We start from the raw sequence: 23,805 nt of genomic DNA, 5'->3' as shown, positions 1-23,805 counted from the left end.
TTGTATGTGAAATGTTGTGTGCCTTAAATTTATCTGACAATTTCCCTTGAGCATTTGTTATTTAAAAATTTGTAGGTATATATTTGCTTCTTCAGACCATATATAAAATTTATGAAAGTTACATTTTAAGGTATTTTTCTAGAACATAACATCTATATTGGTGAATATGCTATGATAGTTGAATAAATGTATGCACTTTAGAGTTGTTTCCATGAAGTTTTTACAATGTCATATAACATATTGATGGATTATGCTATGGATTTCAACTTTGTCATTATTGTTTTTCCAATCTATTATTGAACACGATGTGTCAAAATACTTGCATACAGTGTGGATGTTTGTTTTTGTTCCCTATTTCTCTTGTGATTTGGTACTTTGTTTACCACAATACCTATGAAAGATCATTATGTCTCAAATAAAAATATGTTATTATTGATTAGTCTCTTTATTTTCTTAATGTTTTTCCCATAGGCATAATTTGGGTACCTTCACATAGATTTGATCTGATTTTGTAGTAAATCTATGTATATACATGTTTTGCTTTTAAAATAACACATCTATTTACAAATAATAGCATAATACATTGACCATTTCCATTACATTTTTTGAAATATGTCAACATTGTATAATGGCGCAGTTGAGGTAATTAATTTAAGTATTAACTCCTACATATTCCTTTGTGATGAGGTTACTTAAAACTTAATTCCTTGGAAATTTTTTCAGAGTATATTTCAGTGTTGTGAATTGTAGTCATCATTTTATATGAGAGATCTGTAAGATTGATTTCTTCTGTATAATAGAATATTTGAATTCATTGAAGTATAGTTTCCTACAGAAATATTTCAGAACATTTATGTTTACAGGTAAGATGGGTTTCCATGTATAGCAACAAAAGTTGGTCCTTGATATTTAATATACTGTCTCTAATTTTAATTACTGCATGCAGATAATTCAGATTGAAAGTATATCAACTGAGACTAGTATACCTATTTTAAGTTTTGTGTTTGCTTAGTCATAAAAGATGAAGTTTAAATTTCTCATGCTTTCTATTTACTATAAGCTTAACCTTAAGAGCGCTTATTTCCCCCAGTGTATGTTTTGTCCCGGAAGCCATGCAGAAAATTTCTATCTGGCCTTAACAAAATGATGTAGCACTTGGGGGCAAAGATGCAGGCCAAAAGACCTCCACTTGAAGCCAAGATGGAGAAAACCTCTACAGCCACCATGACCTTCCCCGTAGCACTGTGATAGACGGGCAGAAAAGTGAGCCACATACTGCAGAATACCAGCATGCTGAAGGTCAGGAATTTGGTTTCATTGAAGGTGTCAGGCAGGTTCCTAGCCAGGAAGGCAACAGTGAAGCTAGCCAAAGCCAGAAAAATGAGATATCCCAAGACACAGTAGAAAGCAATGTTAGAGCCTTTGTTACACAGGATGATGATGTGGCCATGTTCAGAGTGTGTATCTCTGTCAATAAAGGGAGGAGAAGTCCTTAGTCAGAGTACACATAGAGTCACCTGTATCAGAGTACAGATAGGAATGATGAAGTTAGGAGCCCCTGACAACAGCAACCATCTCATTCTTCTCCCAGGATAAGTGAACTTAAAGGCCATAATGACAGTTAGAGTTTTTGCCAAGACAGCAGAAACAGCTACAGTGAAGGCTACTGCAAATGTAGTTTGCTGTAGAATGCAGGTGACTGTGTTTGGATGGCCAATAAAGAGCAAGGAGCACAGAAAACAGAAGATGAGAGAGATGAGCAGAATGTAGCTGAGAGCCTGGTTATTAGCCTTGACAATGGGGGTGTTGTGATGTTTCACAAAGACCCCAAGAACAACTGCTGTGAGTGTACATAAACAAAGAGCCACACAGGCCAGTGCCATCCCCAAGGGCTCTCCATAAGCCAGGAAACTTGCAGATCTCAGGAGGCAGTGGTTTCTCTCTGTGTTGGCATACTGATGATCTGGACACATCACACACTGTTCCTTATCTGGTGAAGAATTTAACAATTAATGCCTTTTCAGTACTTAAAAAGATATTAGAAAATTCTTATGTAGTGATAATTCTAATTATTAGCATAAAAGTAACGTTACTAAGAATTATGGGACATGTGTTTTATATTTATCATCTTGCCCCACTCATTCCCATATTCTCAAATTTTTGCAGTCTGAATGAACCCATTTTACCTGCAGTAACTATCACACATATTATTTTTGCCATTTCTAATATCCTAACATAAATTTTCTGTGCCTCTTCATGCTGCCATAAAATTAACATCTTTGTGTGCACTACCCAAATCCCTCATCTAAAACTGCGTATAGTAAAGATTGCAATTCCATCTCTATTTCTGTCTAATATAAGTAGGTCCTCTGTAGACCTTCCTTGCCATTGTTATATTTATCTTTTTTCTAATGCAGCTGGGAACAGAGGATCAAAACTCTCTTTGCAGCTCTAAAGTCATGTTTTTCATAACACTTGTACATGTTCCTTACACCAAACCCAACCCAGAGCACATGGTCCATTGCAAAAACAGTCTGGGCTTTAGAATAAATGTGTGCAAGATCTGTATTTTCTTTGTTGTCTAATTATAATTTCAAAAAAACAGGGAAATCTTGTAGTTAAATGGATTTAAAGAAATATATATATAAAGAGACTAAAAACTAATCCTATATATAATTCATATCCCATTATTTCTTTTCTTTTAAGCAGTGTTACTCATTGTCACAATAAAATACTAAATGAAGGAAAGAAGACATTTACACAGCAATCTTAACACCAAGGTTTTCACTGACTTGCATGGATTCGAGAACACTCAGGGAGAGTATGAATTTTTCTCTATTTCAAGAACTTACCTGTTCCATTAGAAATCTCATTCTCTGTGCAAGGAGTGCAATCAAAGCAACAGGCAGCCTTTTCCTTCTGAGGGGATTTCCTGAATCCAGGACCACAACTCTCACTGCAGACAGAGTGAGGAGGCTGAGGAAAATCATACATGGGTCAGAAATTGTTCATACTTTTACACAACGCTCCAAAAATTTCTACTGTTTTAAAGAATAAGATTATTAAGCATAGTATTTACATTCATATAATTATAGTTAGTTTATTGAATGCTGTTATAGATTCCCCATCATATCACAAATGGCTTATGTGCTATAGCCTTGATCTATATCTAGCCATTTGAACTGTTGAGATGATGGAGATGGATGGTGAGAAAATAAGTACTAGTGGAAAGCCCTATGGAAAATTCTTGAATTCATGCCATTATATGTTGTCTCCTAATCATCTGTGACAAGGTGAACAGTAAGGAAGAAAAGTCCTCTTTAAACATTTAAAAGAATGCTCTGAATTAAAGCAATGATGTCCCTTTCTTGGGTTTTGACAAGCTCAGACTGACAGTTTCTTCTATCGTTTTCTGGGGTCATGAGATAAGAATCTGCTTCTGACACAAGGTTTTTCCAAGATTCCTCTCACTGAAGTTGCCTAAGCAGAAGGTCAACTAACCACTAAAAGGAGCTTCCAAAGAAAAGAGCAAAATAAACCTTTACAACGCATAAAGTCATTTCTTAGGTGCTTTGCCACAGGGTAGAAAAAATCTATAAAGGCAATTTATGATTTATGACTATATTTGAAATCAACATTTAGGGACTAAGGCATACCCTAGTAGTAGAGTGCTTGCCTAGCATGCTTCCTCAGAAAAAGCCAGAGTGGTGTTTTGGCTCAAGGGGCAGGGTGCTAGACTTGAGCAAAAAGTGTTCAAGGACAGTGCCTAGCCCCTGAGTTCAAGCCCCAGGATTGGCAAAAAATTAGGAATACACTTTAAACCTTATTTGTGTGCTGGAGGCCAAATCCTAGAGCTTGAACCCAATGTCTGGACAATGACTTGTTTGCTCTAGGTTGGCCCTTTACCACTTGAGCCAGAAATCCACTTGAATTTTTTGGTATTTAATGGAAATAAGATGTTCAGAGAATTTTCTGCCCATTTAGGATTTAAATTGACTTTCAATTTTAGATCTGAGGATATCAGCCTCCTAAGTAGATACAACCAAAACATGAGCAATGTTGAAGTATTCTGTTCCTTCCTCCAAGAATTAGTCAATACATTTTTTAAGTTGGAAATATTTCAATGTGCAATAGTTAGTTCTTAATAAACATCTAAGATGTAAATATTTAAGTGTATGGGCCAGATCTGAAGCATGAACTGAGGGCCTGAGCTTTGTATTTGAGCTTGGTGCTTAATGCCAGCATTCAACACTTGAAGCATAGCCCCACTTCCAGGTTAACCAATGTTTAAATGAAGATAACTGTCTCCCAGGCTTTCCTGCTTGGACTAATTTCAACTATGATAATCAGCTAGTTAAGCAGCACTTATTACAGGAATAAGATTCTGGCACCCACCCAGGTATAAATTCAACAGGTGAATACTGCTTACTTATATGTCCTTGAAATCATTACAATTAGATCCAACCTACCTCAGTAGTGCCTATGGCCCACTCGATCATATCTTTAGATAAAGACATTTGATGACCATGTAGAGCATATGGAGAAAACTTCCCTACATTCACCTCAAGTTCAAGACCTTCTGGAAAATTCCAAATGTTCACAATGTCATACTCTGTCTCCAATTTCCTTTTCTCATCCAAAATCACTTGATCTCCAACAGGATTGTGGAATTGAATGTTCTTCAGATAACGGTGTAGCTAAAAGAAATACATCATCTTGTCTCAGAGTTAAGAAAGAAAACCTGAATGAGAAATGCTACTGATTGCCTTTATTTTCTGATTCCAAAATCAAGAACAGCAGAGACAAACAATGAATTATCCCAAAAGAAAATCTATCACAGTATAAAAATTATTTTTCTGAATCATGGACGTTAGGCAAAAAAGTGCACTCCTCTTTTTAAGAAATACCAATTCCATGCACATATGCATTAATAAGACAATTCTTCATTTCCTAGCAACAATGCTTCCAATCTATTAATTTTATGAATGCCTATAATTTGTGCATGATAACATTTTCAATATATAAAGTAGAATGTGACTAGATCATTTATGAAAATATGGATAATTCTGTTCAGAAATTCATCCTTTGTTAGTATTTACTAAGCTCATAGGGAAAAGATGACTTTAAAATTTTCAAGATATAATCAATGAGCATATTAGGCTTATTTGTAATGGAAAGAATATATAGAAGTTGGCATAACCTTTTGTTCTAGTTACTAGCATACTATTCCTTAATTACAGCATGAACAATTCTAGGGTACCTCACCATAATTCAAACAAGTAGACTTACTTGGGTTTTTGAAAAAATATCTGAAATACTTAATTTCATATATGTAGAGACCCTTCTGGAAAGTGACTTTTCTCATTGTGTGTGCCATCTAACACAGAAGGCCTTACCTGTGCAGGATAAAGCACAGTTCCTTTTCTATTTCCCATTGTTGGCACTTCTGTTTGATGAAGCAGCACCTCATGGAGTGCCTGACCAACAGCATGTACAGCATTGTATATATTATAACTGTACCCAGACATAGTCATGTCAAAAATATGCCCAGGCAACCAATCTAATGAGGCATCATGAAGACAGTTTTCCCAGATTACACAGTCAGAATCAGAATCTGAGCAATTAAAAGAGAGAAACCACAGTCTAGCAAGGAAAAAGTCTTCTGGGTATTTGGAAGGGTTAACTGCCTTGACAAAATCTTTGAATCCAGAAACTTCTGGGTGATGATGTAAAAAAATGAGAGGTACATGGATTGATCCTAACATGAAATATCTTCTTCTCCTAGTTAAGTCCCATTGTGAATTCATGATGCAAATTTTGCCCTTTATTAAAAATTGCTCAACAGATGCCATTAAATCTAGTAGGTATTCATTGTAACCATATATGATGAGGACATTTGCTGAAGATTTATTAATCTGGTTATAATATGCCATGAATTTGTATACATGTGATATGGCGTGGTTTGGGATTGCTAGCTCAAAGGCTATACAAACTCTGTTCTTGGTCATCTCTTCTTTCAACTCAGGAAGAATCCATAAACCATTCTCATCTTCTAAGGTTAACAGTCCTACCCAGTTCCAGGTGAAGTGAATGAGTAAGGTCACCATGGCAGTGGTTATCGATCTTTCCTTTGTGGCCATCTGATAAAGAGCTGGAAACTTGTTTCTGTCATTCAGAGCATGATCAAAAGGTCCGAATGTAAGCTAAAGGGAATGAAAATTCGACTCTCTCTGAATGAGAATTCCATCATAATCTCAGTCATTTTGTAACCATTTGAATTAGATAGATGTTAGGATTTTCTTTCAGTTTTTGAAAGAAATTAGTTCATTTTGAAGAAATGTACAACATACCAGTTTTTCCATATAATTGTCCTTGGTCTCTATCACTATTTCTTTCAACTCTCCCATCTATATCAACTACAATTATTCACTCTGTTTCCTAGCTGTATTGTTTTTACCCATCCATAAAACTCTCTATTCCTTTTTGCTTCATCTCCTCAGAAAAAGATGTGCTTCAGTTTACTGGTGTTCATTTTCTTATACTGTTCTTTAGTTAATAAATGAGGATACATCATGAAATTTCACTTTTAAATGTACCATAATTCAGTGAAATTGCTCATGTATATATGTAAATGGATATTTATAATATACTTATTTCATATTTTATGTTTGTTTTTTACATCTAACATTCACATATGAGAAAACACATGCCCACTTTCTCTTTCTGAACCTGACTCACTATATTTAACAAAATATATTACACATGGGTAAGCATATATTTCTACTAGTATAGGGGCTTGAACTCAGGGCTTCATGCGGTTCTTAGTTTTTGCCCTCTGGGCTATCTCTCTGCCACTTGAGCCACATATCATTTCGTACTTATTGTTTGTTAATTAGAGATAAGTTTCCTGAATAGCTAGGATTATAATTGATTCATAGCTAGGATTAAAGTCATAGTTACTAGCACCCAGCTCAACATACCTTCACATTTTAAAGGCATTTTTTTATTTCCTGAAATTAAAAAAAATATTAAGGCTTAAAACTCCAAAAAATTCCTTTGTCTACAGTAACTTTCTTATCCCTGCTTAAATCCAATGGTGCTGTAGATATTCCATTATCTTTCAATACTTCCTGTTTGTGTTTTTTCCCCATTCGGGGGCTTGAACCTGGGCCTGGGCACGATCCTTGGGCTTTTTCAAGGCTAGCATTCTACCACTTGAGCTACAGAAACACTTACAGCTTTTTCTGTGTCTGTGGTACTAAGGAATTTAACACAGGGCTTCATGCATGCCTGGTAAGTGCTCTAACACTGGGCCAAACTCCCAGCTCCAATACTTATTCTTTGATAGCACAAAATTTGATAGGTTCATTAATCCAATCCCTTCCTATCATTTTCTTCTTAAAGTTGCAGTAGTACCAAATTAGACTTTTTAAAATATCATATCACTACTCCACCCCTCACCTGTGGAAACTTGAAGAGTTCTAGCAGTGTCCCAATCTGGCTGGATATTATTCCTGAAGGTCCTGTAAGTATTGTTATTGTCTTTGTGTCTCTCATACAGTTGTAGTTTGGAATCTTATATTTCCCAAAGAGGCAAAGGAAGGGATTTGCAAATACAGTCCAAGCTCCAAATTGAACATCATAGATATCAAATCCCATAGTCAAGTTATGTAAAAGATAAGGATTTTTGTTGATCTCTTCAATGGCAAAAGCCAAGGCCAAAACAAACTGGTAATTCTTGAAGACAAACCTGCATAATTAGTATAGAAATTTAGAAGGAGTTTTTCAAATTTTATGACTGTCATTACATTGAATGCTTGATTTTCTGCCAGTGAATATGATAAAACATTACCCCAATTGGGATGGAACAGAATTGTTGTCTTGTGTTTAATTACATTATTCGTTAAAGACATGAAGGGAATTTGTCAAGAATGAAATTCAGAAATATAGTTTAGTTTGTCTGAGACAGCACTTGCTTTATTCCCACTACCACATGCACCACAGCAAAAACTATTAAAAATGGACCAGATATTCATGAGATATCAAGTATCAAATACTCTGTTGCCATTATCATCAGGAGGAAACTATCTCCACCTATTTGAAAAAACATGTGTTTTAAGTCACCCAGTCTCTATTTTTGTGGTTATACAACAGGCTAGAATAACTAACAAATTTTCAACTTACGTCTTTCAGAAACAAGGTGATATTTATGGAACATTATATGACAAGCATTGTTCACAGACTCAACATATTGAACAGTTCTTCCTGTAATACTAACCAGAACAAAAGCTCAAAGTTCAGTTGAGGAAATTTTTATATTTACTTACAGAATAAAACAAGAGAGATGCATCCAACTCCAAGAAACGCATTGTGCAGAGATGACCTTCCAACATGGTATATGAGAAAAAAAGTTGTGCATAAGTTTTGCAATGAAATCCCTGTTCCAAGGACACCATGGTATAATGCAGTGATAATTACTCTCTTCCCATTATATTTAAATGCCAGAATGTGAAGAATCCAGAGGAATTAAAGAGGCTCAAAATACTTTTCTTTCTATCTTGATATGTCCATGTGTGCAAGGTTACGTATATGTGTGAGTATTCTAAAGCAATTAAAATATTGAAATCAACACAAATTCTTTACAAAAAAGCAGTGGATGGAAGAGAGAAATACATATGATGAGATGAACTTGTGCAACTTATAGTGTATGCACATGGGAAATTTCACAGTGGAAGCCAATCATGATTGTGATGTTTTTCCATAGACTAAAATAATGAGCCTGAAGAAAATCTAATAGAGCATATACGTATGTAGGAGTGAAAAACCTTGTCAAAAGTTGGCAGCAATATATACAAAATCAAAGATTAGTGTTTTGGGGATTCAGTAAATGGTTAAGAATTCCAAAATGGTAAAATGATTTCAATAAATAATGGCAAGATTTAATTTTTCTAATGTAGACAAGGATACAAATCTAGATATCTAAACATAAAAAGGTTCATAAAACTTTTGATCATGGCCTCCACCAGAATAAATTAAAAATGGAACAAAGACATAAATATACGGCCAGATACCATGAAAATATTACAACAAGAGATAAGGTAAATACCAAGACTCCTAGGCATGGGTCAAATCTTCCTAAGTAAGGATCCAGAAACAGAAAAAAAATCAAACACTGGATAAATGGGATTGCAGCAAACTGAAGAGTTTCTGCATGGGAAAATACCTAGCTAAAAAGATAAATGGGAAGGCTATAGAATGGGGAAGACACTCACAGCTAGCATTTGACAGGGGCCTCATAACTAATAGCTACATACAGGTAAAAAAAAGAAGACTAACTCCCTCTCCCTAAAAAAGCACTAAAAATAACCCAATCGATAAATGAGCTAAAGATTTAAAGAAAGACTTTTCAGAAGAAAAAAGTAAGAATTTCCAGTACACAGAAGAAGAAATGTTTAGTATCACTGACCATAAACAAATGCAAATCAAAATAGAATTGAGATTCAACCTCAACCAAGTTAGAATGGCCACTATCAAGAAAAGTAACAATAACGGATGCTGGTGGGGATGTGGCCAAATGGAAATGTACTATCGTGTTGGTGGGAATGTAAAATTATTCAATCACTCTAGAAAATCATATGGAATATACTCAAAATACTGCACATAAAGCATCCCTATGACCAGCAATTTTACTCCTGGGCATTTCGCTAATAAACCACAAACCAAGCCACACTAAAGTTACCATGTAACCATGTTCATTGTCACATTATTTACCAAAGCCAAGATATGGAGTCAAAACAGATGCACCTTAGTTGACAAGTGGATTGAGAAAATGTGGTATATATACACAATTGAATGGTATGTTTCCATCTTAAAAAATGATATTAAACCATTCATTATGAAATAGAAAGACTTGTAAAACTTATTTAGCAATCTAAGCTAGACCAAAAAAAACATGTCTACAAGTAAAACATTGGATAGTAAAAGAAAGAAAATATTCTTAGCTATTATGGAATATATCAATCTCTATTCACTTACACTGTGAGTATAAAGGAGGATATTCTCAGGAAAGGATCCTGAAAACTCAATAGCTATGTGCACCTGTTCATATAAAATGATACATATTGAAAAGAACTCCAACTAATAGATACAAGGGGTTCTTAGGTATTTTACTCTTTGGGATTTTTCTGCATTGTCACTGTTTTTTTTTGTTTTGGGGTTTTATTTTGCTAGTCCGGGGGCTTGAAATCAGGGCCTGAATATTTTCCTTGGGCTTTCTCAAGTCTACAGCTCTACCACTTGATCCATATCACCATTTTCATATTTTTTGTATGCATGTCTTACTGAGGAATCAAACCTAGTTTCATGTGTGCTAGGTAAGCACTGTACCACTAGGCCAAACTCCCAGCCCAGCATTGCCACTGTTTTTTTTTTAAATTCTGTCTTTTATATAAGTTTCACTCTTGGTTTGGGTAAAGGGGTGCATAGAAATTGTATGGCAAGGAGTGAACAAATGTATCCTTGATACACACTACACAATATGTGGGAAATAAACTATGCACTTTATAGGGACAGGAAAATGTGGATAAAACAAGGAAAGAGGTGAGATTATTCAGAAGAAATGAATTCATTGCATGATTTACATAATTGTAATCCCTATGAAATTACCTTCATGATAGGAATGAAAAAAGTGAAAGAAAAAAAGTGGAATAAGGCAGCCCATATAAATGAAAGCCAAAAGCAAACAGGAGTATCTATAACACAGTACATCAAACAGACGTTAATCAAAAAGTTGAAAAGGGGAGCTGGGAATTTGGCCTAGTGTTAGAGTGCTTGCCTAGCATGCATGAAGACCCAGGTTCGATTCCTAGGTACCACATATATAGAAAAAGCTGGAAGTGGTGATGTGGCTCAAATGCAAGGGCTCTACCCTTGAGAAAGCCCAAGGATAGTGCTCAGGACTGGAGTTCAGTCTCCAGGACTGGCAAAAGAAATGTTGAAAAGGGACAAGTTTGTAATGCCATGGTGAAGGGATAAAAACAACAAGATGAAATAGTAATTTTAAGTGTGTAATTGCACACTATAGAAGCACTCAAATATATCAGCAGACTTAGTCCTAATTACAATAATAGCTGAAGATTTCAAGGTGAAATCGTCTATAGAAAATCAACTGGGTAGCATTAGGATTAAATTTTAGCCTTGATCAAGTGAACCTCCCACATATCAACAGAACATTTCAATGACCTTCTATTGAAGAAAACATCTCTCGTCAATTTACTGAAAGTTGTCTAGGAATAATCATTGGCTATAACACAAAGCCAGCCAGATTTCCAAAATGTTCAAAATGAATTGAGGAGATGTGCAGATTACATGGAGAAATGATAGAAATAACCATGGAAAATTTGCACATACAATGAAAATTAAATGAATTATTTTTCAACCATAACTTAAAACTTAAATATTGAATTAAGCTTAATTAAATGATAAATTCATGATAAACTGAAAAATTTTCAAGGCAAATTTTAAAACATGAACTGATCCTAGAACAAATGAAAATGGAAATGGAATATCAGAAACTCATGGATATAGAAAAATGAGGATGATAGTCTATAGACACATACTGATATATAGATCAATATGTACCTCTGACATACAAAGACTCGGCTTTATTATGTTCTTAAATTTATGTGCCAGTGATTGCATATAGAGCTTTTTTCTTGAATACTTGTTTGTAGAACTTGAAATATGATGTACAAACTCAATTTTAATAGAGTTTTAATTAAAATATGAGGAATAAAAAGAAACTAACTTTTTTGTTTAAATCAAGAGTACAGATATTGAACTTAAGAACTTATACTGCATCTCAAGGTACTAGAAGAAATAGACCAAGTAGTAATAGAAACATGAAATAATCAATAGAAGAGAAAAAATGGAAAATAAAAACAATGTCAATAATCATTGAAGCAAAAGGTTTTTCTACACAAACCAATATAGAAGACTAAATTAAAAATCATCAACAGTCAAAGTGGAAATCATAGTAATTACACATATCAATACATTCTTTCCATGATTCTGGATGAGATGAATCAGTATGGTGAAAATGACCGTTTAACTGAAAACCATCTATGGATTCCGTTCAATTTCCATCAAATTCCTAACACTTCAGCAAGTAAATATTTAAATGAAATATTGTTACTTCAAAAACAGGACAGCCAGCCAGCTGTCTAGACAGCTAGACAGCTATCTAGGAGGCTGAGTTCTGAGGATAATGCTTGAAAGCCAATCCAGGAACGAAAAGTCCATGATACTGTTCTCTCCAATTAACTATCAGAAAAACTGCAAATGGTGCTGTTGCGCAAATGGTTGAGTGCTAGCTTTGAGCTGAAGAGATCAGTGACAGAGGCCCAGAGTCCAAGTAGCACATTCGACCAAAAAAAAAAAGACTAAATTTAAAAAGAGGAAATTAATTATCTGTAGGTATTTTTCTCTTACGGTACAGAGTCATAGTAGCAAGAAAAAGAGATTATGATTTAAAACATACACATGGACCAAATTAACATAAGACCAAGAAACAATCATAACCAACTACAGATAACTTATTCTTAGAGAAGCTGGCAAATAATACAGTTATACTAAAATTTCACTGTGAAGTTGAGTGTCCATGTAGTGAACTGAAATAAGACTCTATTCTTCAATTTGTATTGAAGAATCGAAATTAAATAGAAAATATAATAGTTCTTAATAAGAGACTGTTATTTTGCCAGTATTAGAAAAAATAAAGGAAAACATACATATACTGGTAATTTTAATAGAATTAAAACAGCTCATAAAATAGTAAAAAATAAGCTCTGGACTTGGATAAGTGGAGAATTCTTCCTGTCATTTGTAAGGGTCTAAATTCCACCCCAGTGCTGGACATGTAAAGCGGCTCCTATTGCACCGAATTGAAAAGCTTTAGTTTTGTTCCAATTTATATCACAGATTATTAATAGCATAGTGTAAAACAACTCTAAAATTCAAATACCAGTAGTAAAAAATTCAATCAAGGAACAGACATGTGAAAAGATGCTTTAAAAATAAAATAATGTTGGGCCAGGAGTTTGGCCTAGTGGTAGAGTGCTTGCCCAGCATGCACCAAGACCCGGGTTCAATTCTTCAGTATCACATACATAGAAAAAAGCCAGAAGTGGTGATGTGGATAAAGTGGTAGAGCTCTAGCCTTGAGAAAATCCAAGGACAGTGCTCAGGCCCTGAACCTAAGCCCATGACTGTGGGAATGTGGTTTGTGGTAGAGTGCTTGCCCAGCATGCAAGAACCCCTGGATTCATTCCTCACTACCATATAAACAGAAAAAAAACCTGTAAGTGCTGCTATGACTCAAGTGGCACAGTGCTAGCCTTGAGCAAAAGAAGCTCTGGGACAGAATCCAGGCCCTGAGTTTAAGCCCCAGGACTTGCAAAAAATAATTGAAAAGTACAAATATATATCAATACAGAAAAAACATGTTTAACAATTTGAGCAATCAGGACAATTCAAATCAAAGCTACAAGGAGTTACCCATCAGCTCAGAAAAAATTGCAGTTTTAGTAAAACTGAAAATGAATGTGGACACTGATGGAACGGAAAAATAGAAGGGGAAAACAGAGGGCCAGAAAAATTAAGTTGAAGCCTCATTTATTAAATGCAAAATGGCAGTGTGGCCACTTGGTTACCTGGTATATTTTATATATATTTATTCGATTATTTGAAATAGGGAAGGGAAAAGAATAAACAAGATGATTGATAGGGAGAGGAAGGAAAAAGGAACAAAAACATGAGAAGGGGTATCAGTGTTGATGAAGTAATATACTAAGTACCTGAGGAATGTCACTGTAACCCTTCTAAATGTTACCCTGGCAATAAAATACAATAAAAAGAAGAAATCTGAATTTTATGTGATGATATCAAATATCAAAATGCAGAAGATGCATGTTAGAAACATGATATTTAAATATTGCTCCCATGTGGTAGAAGAAGCAGATACTTCATTTATATTAATTGGTTAATTAAATACCTACAACATCCAGCTTAAAAACAACAACTTTGTGATGAAAGAGCCTGAAGATTAATCCCTAAAGGAGTGCCACAGAGAAAGAATTAGCATTTATTTTCATTGCTTGTTTCTTTTTTGGTAAAATTACATATATGCCATGTGGACCAGAGGGTTCCCATTTCACTGATGATTTTAAAGTATTTTCATAGTAGGGAAACTTACACTCTTATTTGTTGTTCATGCATATTAGTATCTAGATCTACCTCTGTTAAAATAAACAATTTATTTAGATGTTCTGGAATACAGTTAGACTCTAGAAATCATTGCTGAATTTCTTTAGTAGAAAATCTATTTTTTTTAAAAAGGAGGTAAATTTGTTCCAACTGCACTGTGTGCATATATGGAAATATCACAGTGGAAGACCTTCATGATATAATTTGTAATAATTTGAAACAAAGTAATTATTTTAAAAATCCAAAATTCCTCAGTTTGAGTGATGATATATAGATTGAGAGACTGAAAGTTACTGAAGAAATTAAAATTACCAGTGCTGGTGGATCATTCCTGTAATCCTAGATGAACAGAAGGATCCTCAGTCAAAGCCAGGTTGACCAGAAAGGTCCATGACACTCTTAGTTCCAGTTACCCAACAAAAAGACAGAAGTTGATGCTCAAGTGATAGAGCATCCATCTGGAGAGAAAAAAAATCAAGAGTGCAAAGCAAGCAAGCCAAGCAATGGTGGCTCATACCTGTAATCCTAGAAAGCTCAGGAAGCTCAAAATGAACATAAGAAATCAGAAATAAATGAGGGAGAGGGAGGGAGAGGGAAATAGGGACTAAAAGATAAGAAGGGATATCAATGTGTGAGAAGTAATGCACCCTCTATCTGGTGAATATAACTGTAACCCCTCTATGTATTGAAACAAATATATAGAAAATGAAATAATAATTTAAAAGAAAAAAATCAGAGATATGAGAGAGATAAAAGTATATTAGACAAAATAGAAAAAAAATGTCATGGGCCGAGAGTGCTGGCCTAGCATGCACAAAGCCCTGGGTTTGATTCCTCCATATCACATACACAGAAAATGCTGGATGTGGTGCTGTGGCTCAAGTGTTAGAGCATTAGCCTTGAGACTAGCAAAACAGGTAAGATAAATAAAAAATGAAAAGTGATCAAATATAGAGTGGCTGATTTAATCACAGTATATGACATGCATTTTGTAACTATAATATGAATCAGATAGTTGGTACAAGTAGTATATGCTATAAAAATTGAAAGAAAAACTGTGTAACATCATTATATTTTGAGCTGACTCAAGTGTCTCACTTTGATTTTTTGCCATTCTTGGGGCTTGAACTCAGGGCCTGAGTACTGTCTTTGGGCTACTTCAAGGCTAGAGTTATATCATTTGAGCCACAGCAACACTTCCAGCTTTATTCTTTGTATGTGCTACCAAGGAATTAAACCTAGGTCTTTGTGCATGCTAGGCAAGCATTCTACCACTAGGCCAAATCCTGGCCCCAAAATGTCTCATTTCTGATGATTAATTGCCGTAGTTTTGATGGTTAATTGCTACCTAAAATCAATACCAAATATGAAATCTTTCTAACCCCAAGCATGGTTTTCTTCATATGTGTAAGTATCTAAGAAACATCCATCTACTGAAGCTATAATACTCAGTGTGTCTGTATTAGCACATTACCGAAAGTGCTCAAATATATTTTGGGAAAATAAGAGAAGGAAAATCAGTTAAACATAGGTAGATATTTGGGAATGAAAAAATAAAGCTAATATAGGCATTGATCCCTCATGCCTATAGTCTTAATGACAGGAGGGGGCAGTCTGAGGATAACACATTAAAGCCATTGTGGACAGGGATGTTTTTTACACTCTTATCAAAATTTAAAAATCAAAAATGCGAAAAAATGAAGTTAGGTCTCGAGTGTAAAGTATTATCTTTCAGCTTAAAAATTCAGGGACAGTACATGTTAGAGGCACTGCGATTTTCTTTTGCAATATGTATCAAATGGACTGCCAGAATTCCTGTAAGTTGTGTAGAGCCATCTCTCTCTCTCTCTCTCTCTCTCTCTCTCTGTCTCTGTCTCTCTCTCTCTCTCTCTGTCTCTGTCTCTCTCTGTCTCTCTGTCTCTGTCTGTCTCTGTCTCTGTCTCTCTCTGTCTCTCTGTCTCTCTCTCTGTCTCTCTCTCTCTCTCTCTCTCTCTCTCTCTCTCTCTCTCTCTCTCTCTCTCTCTCTGTCTCTCTCTGTCTCTCTCTGCATAGCCTTCATTAGTGAGACCTTCTGCTACAGACCAAAAACCAAGGACTTGGATGTGCACATATAACGCAGATGTCATCTTGGATGGCTAAAATTCTCCCATAATGGATCTTTGTCATTACTGACCTGCTTGGTAAGTTTTGGATTATGGAGTGTATTTGGTATGAAACAATGATACAATTCTTATATTGGAACCATAACTACTTTTACTGTAAAAGAGAGAGGGGCAAGCAGACAGAGACAGAGAGACAGACAGAGCCTGAATTCTAGAGCCTGAAATAAGAACCTGGATCATCCCTTGAGCTTTGTATCTACTACCACTATGCCATGAGCCACAGCTTCACTTCTAGTTTTTGTCTGCTTAATTGGAAATAAAAATCTAATGAACTTTTATGCCTCATTTGGCTCCAAACCTCACTCCTCATAAATCAATACCGAGTACCTACGATTATAGTTATGAGCCACCAGTCTAAACAAGTGTTTTTATCTTTGTTCTCCATCAAAATTTAAGTAATAACATTGAAAAGTTCTGAGTATTAGCCTCTCAGGAAACAAATATGTCTGTAATTTATGGTACAGAATTCATGTCACTGGTTGTTTTTCATAACATGATTGCGTCCTCTACAATAACAGCTAAAATGGAGTATATACAGGGAAATTGCAGTAAGGTGAAAAACATAGCTCTGGAAAGAAAAGATGCATGGTAGGAAACCATAATTCTTTACCACTAGCAGCCAGAGAATTACTGAACAGTAAATGCAAGATAAAATAATGAAACTTAGCTATTTCTGCTGCAATACTGATAAATGGTCATGGTAGAACAGGCAGAGAACATTGATGTGTGCATACAGATTTCCCCATCCATTGCCTATCCTGGGAACAAAATAGTCAATTGAAATAAAATTATGAGTTACTTACGGTCGATTCTCTTCATGTGGGGAAGCATTGCTATTAGTGTGATCTATTCCCAAAGTGTACAGTGGGAAAATCCCAGCAATAATCACATCTCCATCCATGTGTGCTCGGTTCTCCATTGTAGAAAAGCAGCTGGTGCTAGCCAAGGACCTGCCATGGAGGAGAAGCTGAAGAAGAAGGAGTGTGAAAGTCAAAGGGCACATCACTGAAACACATTCAAAGCTGATATTTTGGCTGGAAGTGAGACCCACAGTGTCTGATATGTTATGTTCATAAATATTTGTGTATGTGCAGATATGTCTTTATATTGACAGTGATATACAGTGTAGCCCACCTTCTTCTTGAAGCCTTTTATGAATCCCTAAGGCTTCTTGAATACTTTTATGATCCCTAAGAAGAATGTGTAAAACTCTTCCCTGGGGCGCCGCACCTGAGCCCTTGCATTTGGGAGGAAGACATGAATTGGAAAACACATGTTCAGGTTTTACTTCTTTCTCCCAGGTGCTATAATTTTCTCTAAGACCAAAGAGAGTGAAGCTCCAGGGATGAAATTAAATTGATGTATTTGGTCCAACATCTGTGTCCAGAAACTATTTGCCTGAAAGCCTTTTGCGATGAGGTAACTTGATAGTATCAGAAGATGTCATGTCAGTTGCATGGAGAAATGGTCAGAAAAAAATCTATGCTAGAGAGATGTCAACCAAAGACACTAGCATATCACACCCAAAGGGTCTGTTAGCACACTCAAATGTCCATAAACAGGCAAGAATATTGTTAGTTGATTTGCACAGGTTTCCATAAGAATTCCACATCCAATTCCATATCCCTCACAAATGCACCCAATTACTATTTCCTGAGGAAGAAGTGATGCTGGTGAAACCAGCAATTTTACAGGTCAGTAAGTCAAAGTTAGTGGCAAAATTGAGTCACACATTTGTCTTCTAAACATTACCTTTAAGCAGATAATTTTTAATAGACATGATAACGTAAATCAAGATATTTTTCATGTTCTGGTCTGATAACTTGTGGTAATAGAGGAAATTCTTCTTTATCTAAAGCCTAAATGAATATTTAAATGAACTCTATGTTTTCTACTTCTCTATATAAACTAAACCCAAATTCAGGGCAGTGAGCTCAGTGCCCTGAAGAACAAAGTTTCTGAAATAGGATTTTATCAATTATTTTGAAATACTTAACTTAGTATATTAATTTTACAGAGAATTTATTTAGATATGTTATATGTATACAGGCAATAAAGCTCAATCTCACAAGGTAGTAGCATTGGTTCTTAACATAAATTTATTTATAGATTTCAGAATTTATTAATCTTCTTAGTGATTGATATTATCACTGGAGGGAGATAAAATTCAATGCCATTTGGCTTGAATTTTCCAAGAGGCCAAGGATTTTGAGCGTCTCTGTATATTATATTTTGCCATCACTGGGGCTTGAACTCAGGGCCTGAGTAATATCCTTGAGCTTTCTCAAGGCTAGTGGTCTGCCACTTGAGCTTCCAGCTTCTTCTATGTATGTGGTACCAAGGAATTTTACCTGCGTTCTTGTTCATGCTAGGCAAGCATTCTACCACTAGGCCAAACTCCCATCCATCTCTGTATATTTTTATTAGGCATATATTGTTCTGGTTTTGAGAAGTTTATTTAGAAAATTTTTGATTGGTTTATTGAATCTGGAGAAGTTTCATTTTCATAGCTTACTGCATATTCTGGTTATTAATTGTCTAGCTCTGTAGGCCAACTATTCAGTCTAATGACCGAACAAATTCATTTTTCCAAAGGATTGTAACCCAGGTTTGCAATTCTTGCTCTTATTTACTAAGATATTTGAAGTTTAATCTGGATGTCCTCCCTACATAAAAGGTTTAACTACTTTTGTTCTCTGTACTATAGTATTTTATCTTAAGTTTTGGCCCTTTAATTTCTGGGGGCTAGAAAAATAAAGATCATTCACAACTTAGGGCTCCCTAGAATACCTGGTCACAGAGTCAATAATATGGCTGCATGTTGGTCATAGAGACGCTCTGTGAGTAGACACACTATTTAGCAGGCACAGTTGATGCCCTTGTATGTACATGTGTGGTGATTCTGAAGCCAGAGGAAACTGCCTGTCTCATAGTCTAGTAGTCTTCCTGCAATCAGCAGTTGCTTCAAGAATTATGAGAAAAGAAGCATCTAAGGTGAAACATTTATCCATATGAAGTTTAAAATAATTAACAGTGTAATAATTTTTCCATACACTAATAGGAATCCTAATGTATTTCTACTCATAATGAGTAGTAAAGGACAGATTTTACCAGTTATTTTACCAGTGGGCTGGGAAGCTTTGAACCTTTAACAAGTAGTTGCAGTGCTCACTTCTCATAGTTTCTGAATACTTCAAGCTATTCAACTATTTTCCTGTCCACATAATTCAGTTTTGACAATACCCAGAAGGCAAAAAGTGTTTGTTCAAAGCATGAGTGCCTTGTTATTAGAATAACAAGGGACTCTTCACCTTCAAGTGGAGCCTATGGAATACAATCTAGGAGGTGAGTGTTAGAGAAGCACAGTTATTAGCTCTTGCTGACACCATGTTTTATGAGCGATGGAAGAGTTGGCTAAGGTTAGATTATATTGTCCCTTGCTGTGGGATCTTCTCTGTGTCTCTATTTCCTTAAAAGTACAATATTCTCAGGGAGACAAAGAAGAATTGTTTTTACAAAGAGGGCATCAGATTTTATATGGAAAGAATATTCTGCTCGGCATGGTGGCTCATGTCTATAATCCTAGCTACTCAGGAAGCTGAGATCTGAGTGTCAGGGTTCACAGCCAGTTTGAGTAATAAAGTCCATGAGACTCTTTTCCACAATTAACCACTAGAAAACCAGAAGTGGGGAGATCGGCAGAAGATGGCAGCAATTCAGTGTTAGTCTTCTGAGCTCTTGCCAAGATACCAGTTCTAGCATTGGAGGGGAAAATTCATACACAAAGTTTGATCCTAAGTAAGCTTTAGCACCACAGAGATCTCAGTCAAAGTGAAGATAGGCAGAAAATCAGTGCAAGAAGACAGCGTGGAGTGGCGCCAGCCACTAGGAGCCACCGTGGAGACAAAACTTCCCTCCAGCACCTGAGCAGACAGCACTTCTTGACAGCACAGACCTGCCAGCTCCAGACAGAGCCAGAGAGAGCCTGCGTGATCCCAGAGCTGTCATCCGGCCATGGTGCGGACCTGCCAGCTTCATGGAACCAGAAAATCCAGCAATTTGTGAGTACCTCCATGGAGAAGTGTCCACTTCTGTTCATGGAATGGCATTGGGAAATAATTCCCTTCCCCACCAGCCAAGGGCAGCACCATCTTGACTGCTGACAAAGACCCTACCAAACCAGCTGGAGTCTGAGGAGTGGTGCTGTCAGCGCCATCATTCAAAAGGGTAAAGGATTTCCCAGAGGCAGCTTAGCTAGATGTCCGCACAGTGCTAGCAGAAGTTTCTCCCCCTGCGCCGGGCCACAGTCCTGATAAACAAAGCCACTCTGGGCTCTACCAGTTTCTTTTCTTCTGTCCAATCAAGCAAACTGATCAGAAAATCCACAAGGCCAAATGGCAAGAGAAAAAGATTTTTTGAAGGGTCTGGATCCCGAATTTAGTGGAAACACAGGTTTCCTATCCTGTCCACCACCCATACCCTACAAAAAGCTAAACTGAACAACACCCCTTTTTATTTCTTTTTTCCTTTTTTTCTACACTTTTTCATTTGCCTTTTTATGTGTTCTTTTTCTATTGCCATTTTATCTCCACCTTTTCTTTTAATGTTATGATTCTTTTTTTTTCCCCTCTGCTTTCCTTCTGTCATTGTGGTCGTCCCTATAAACATAGTGACAACATTGGGTACAGACTGGATACAAATGATATTTATATTGATACAGTCACCTGGTTTTTAACTTGTTGGTTCTTAACACTAGTATTTCTTGTCTAAGAACTCACAATGATGTGGGATCTCCCTGCACCTTTTTTCTTATTTTTTTATTTTTTGTTTATTTTTATATTTTAACATTATTATAGTTGATCTCTCTTATACATACCTTCCTGTTCATATATTCTTCTTAGTTCTCTTCTTATTCTCATAAGTTTTATCTAATTTTTTAAATTTTGTTATCAATATTTTACCTTTCTATCACCTTAGGTCAGTTATCCTTATGCTATCCCCTTTCTTCATTACTATATTAATCTTACACTCCTACATTACTGTTTTCTTAACTCCCCTTTTCTCTTTCATACTATTTTTCCACCTCTGGTCCTCTTTTCATCCTTCAACTTGGATAATGTATGGATTTACAGTTGATGGTTGTTGAGCAATATTATATATCTAAATGTTCAATAATATTGTAGGTTCAGAGGGACTTAAATGCAATAGAGATTGAATTGAATGGTTTATTTTTTGGTCATAAAATGGTGATAGGTGGTGGTATTAGATTTATCTGTAAGTTCACAAAAAGAGAGAGACAGTGATAATACCAATCTAAAACTGTGAACATCTAGTGTCTGGCCAGCTAAAGAGCTCTAGGTTGGTTATATCTTTTTTTGCCAATCCTGGGCTTGAGCACAGGCCCTGAGCACTGTCCTTGGACTTTCTCAAGGCTAGAGCTGTACCACTTGAGCCTCAGCACCACTTCCAGCTTTTTTCTATATGTGGTACAGAGGAATCGAACCCGGGTCTTCATGCATGCTAGGCAAGCACTTTAACCACTAGGCCAAACTCCCGGCCCCTTAGGTTGGTTATGTCTTAAAAACTGTAATCTTCTGCAGTATCAATCTTGCTTCCATTTTCAAAGGGACAGAACAAGAAACTCAAGAAAAATGGCAAATCAAAAAATAGCACCTCCCACCCAATATGAACAGACAATGGAGCATTCAATGGCAAAACTAGAGGAGAGTCCTTTAAATGCTCTACAACTGCAATTGATAAACATGATTAATCAAAAGTTTGAAAACATAAAGAAAGAGATGCGTGAGGAAGCCGTATCTAAAAGAAATGAAAACATAAACAAGGTTTATGGTTTCAATGAGAGGAAGCCATGAAGGGGGCCATAATAAAGGATTTACACCGAAAAATAGATGACATCATAGAATCCACAAATAAAAACCTCATCGAACTCCAATAAACATCCAATAAGAATAAAGCTGCTGAGCTAACCAATCAAATGTAAATCAAGGAATTAAAGAAATCCATACATGAACTAAAACAAAGATGAAAGGCATAAAAATGAGCAATTAGAAGCAAGGGAGATGAAGAATAAAGTAGAAAGTTTTCATAGCAGGTTAGACAACGCAGAAGAGAGAATTTCTGGGGTTAAAGATAATCTGGTTGTTATAAAGAAAACAAAATGAGTCAAACCAAATGTAGGAAATATGAGGGAAGAATTCAGGAGGTCCAAGATACAATTAGGAAGCCTAATTTAAGGATAATTGGTATGGAGAAGGGTCTGGAGAAAGAGATCAATGGTATTGGAAATATACTTCGGGGAATCATCTCAGCAAACTTCCTAAATATCCAGAAGGGCAGGCCTATCCAGATACAAAAAGCTTTTAGATACCCAAACAGCCTGACCAGAAGAGGACATCACACCACCACATTATAATGAGTACAGGATCAATAGAGACCAACGAAAGGATCCTAAAAGCAACCAGGGAGAAGAGAACAATCACCTACAAAGGAAAACCAATTAGAATAACCACAGATTTCTCAGAAGAGACCATGCAAGCAAGAAGAGATTGGAAGGATATATGTAATGCCCTTAAGGCAAGTAGCTATCTACCAATAATACTGTACCCAGCTAAGCTCTCATTCATAACTGAGGGAACAATAAAAACATTCCATTCCAGGGACATTAAGAAGCCATGCCTAAAAGTGCTCCTTACCTGGATGAGATGAAGAACAACAAAACTAGTCGGATTCAAGCCAGTCACTAGTGGGTCACTCTATAATCCCAGCTACTAAAGAGACCGAGGTCATATGGATCGTGGCAGTTTTAATTTATTTATTTTATTGTTATTATACAGGTGATATACATAGTAGACTAAACAGGGTTCACACTCAGGAAAATAGTGCATTCCTTTCTGGTCATGTCCCCCAATCTCTCATTGCTGTTTTATTCTTCTTGTGGTGGTAGTAGTGGTGGTGGTTATGGTTGGTGGTGTGTGGCATGTGTTTATGTGTGTGTGTGTGTGTGTGTGTGTGTGTGTGTGTGTGTGTGTGTGTGTGTGTGTGTTCTGCTCCTGGGGCTTGAGCTTCTGGTCCTGATCACTGCCATGGAGAAATTTTGTTCAAGGCTATTGCTCTACTAATCAAGGCATTTTCAGCAATATGAAGAACCTTCAGTCCTTCACCTCCACAGCTTCTCCTAAAGGAGTGCCAACTTGTGTGCTTCTTGCCCAAGCAGTTGATGATATCCCTGCAAATACGTGTCACATCTAAGGCATTGGCAGAATCTCGAGGAGTTTTGTGTGTAGTACATCTTCTTTATGGAAAGCTGCATGTCATCTCCAGGAACCTGAGGCTTTTGAAGGCCTTGTCTTTGATTTCATGT

At 36.1% G+C, this 23,805-nt stretch overlaps 1 pseudogene; it reads right to left on the bottom strand.

The window, feature by feature from the left end:
- Positions 1-1,067: 1,067 nt before the first annotated feature.
- LOC150042555 (vomeronasal type-2 receptor 116-like) overlaps positions 1,068-23,805 on the bottom strand; it is a 49,562-nt pseudogene continuing 26,824 nt past the window's right edge.

Source organism: Megascapheus bottae, chromosome 35, assembly GCF_031878675.1.
Source record: "Megascapheus bottae isolate mThoBot1 chromosome 35, mThoBot2.hap1, whole genome shotgun sequence".
In the NCBI taxonomy this organism is placed as follows: domain Eukaryota; kingdom Metazoa; phylum Chordata; class Mammalia; order Rodentia; family Geomyidae; genus Megascapheus; species Megascapheus bottae.
Note: the sequence above shows the minus strand (reverse complement) of the source record. Positions and strands in the feature narration are given on the sequence as shown.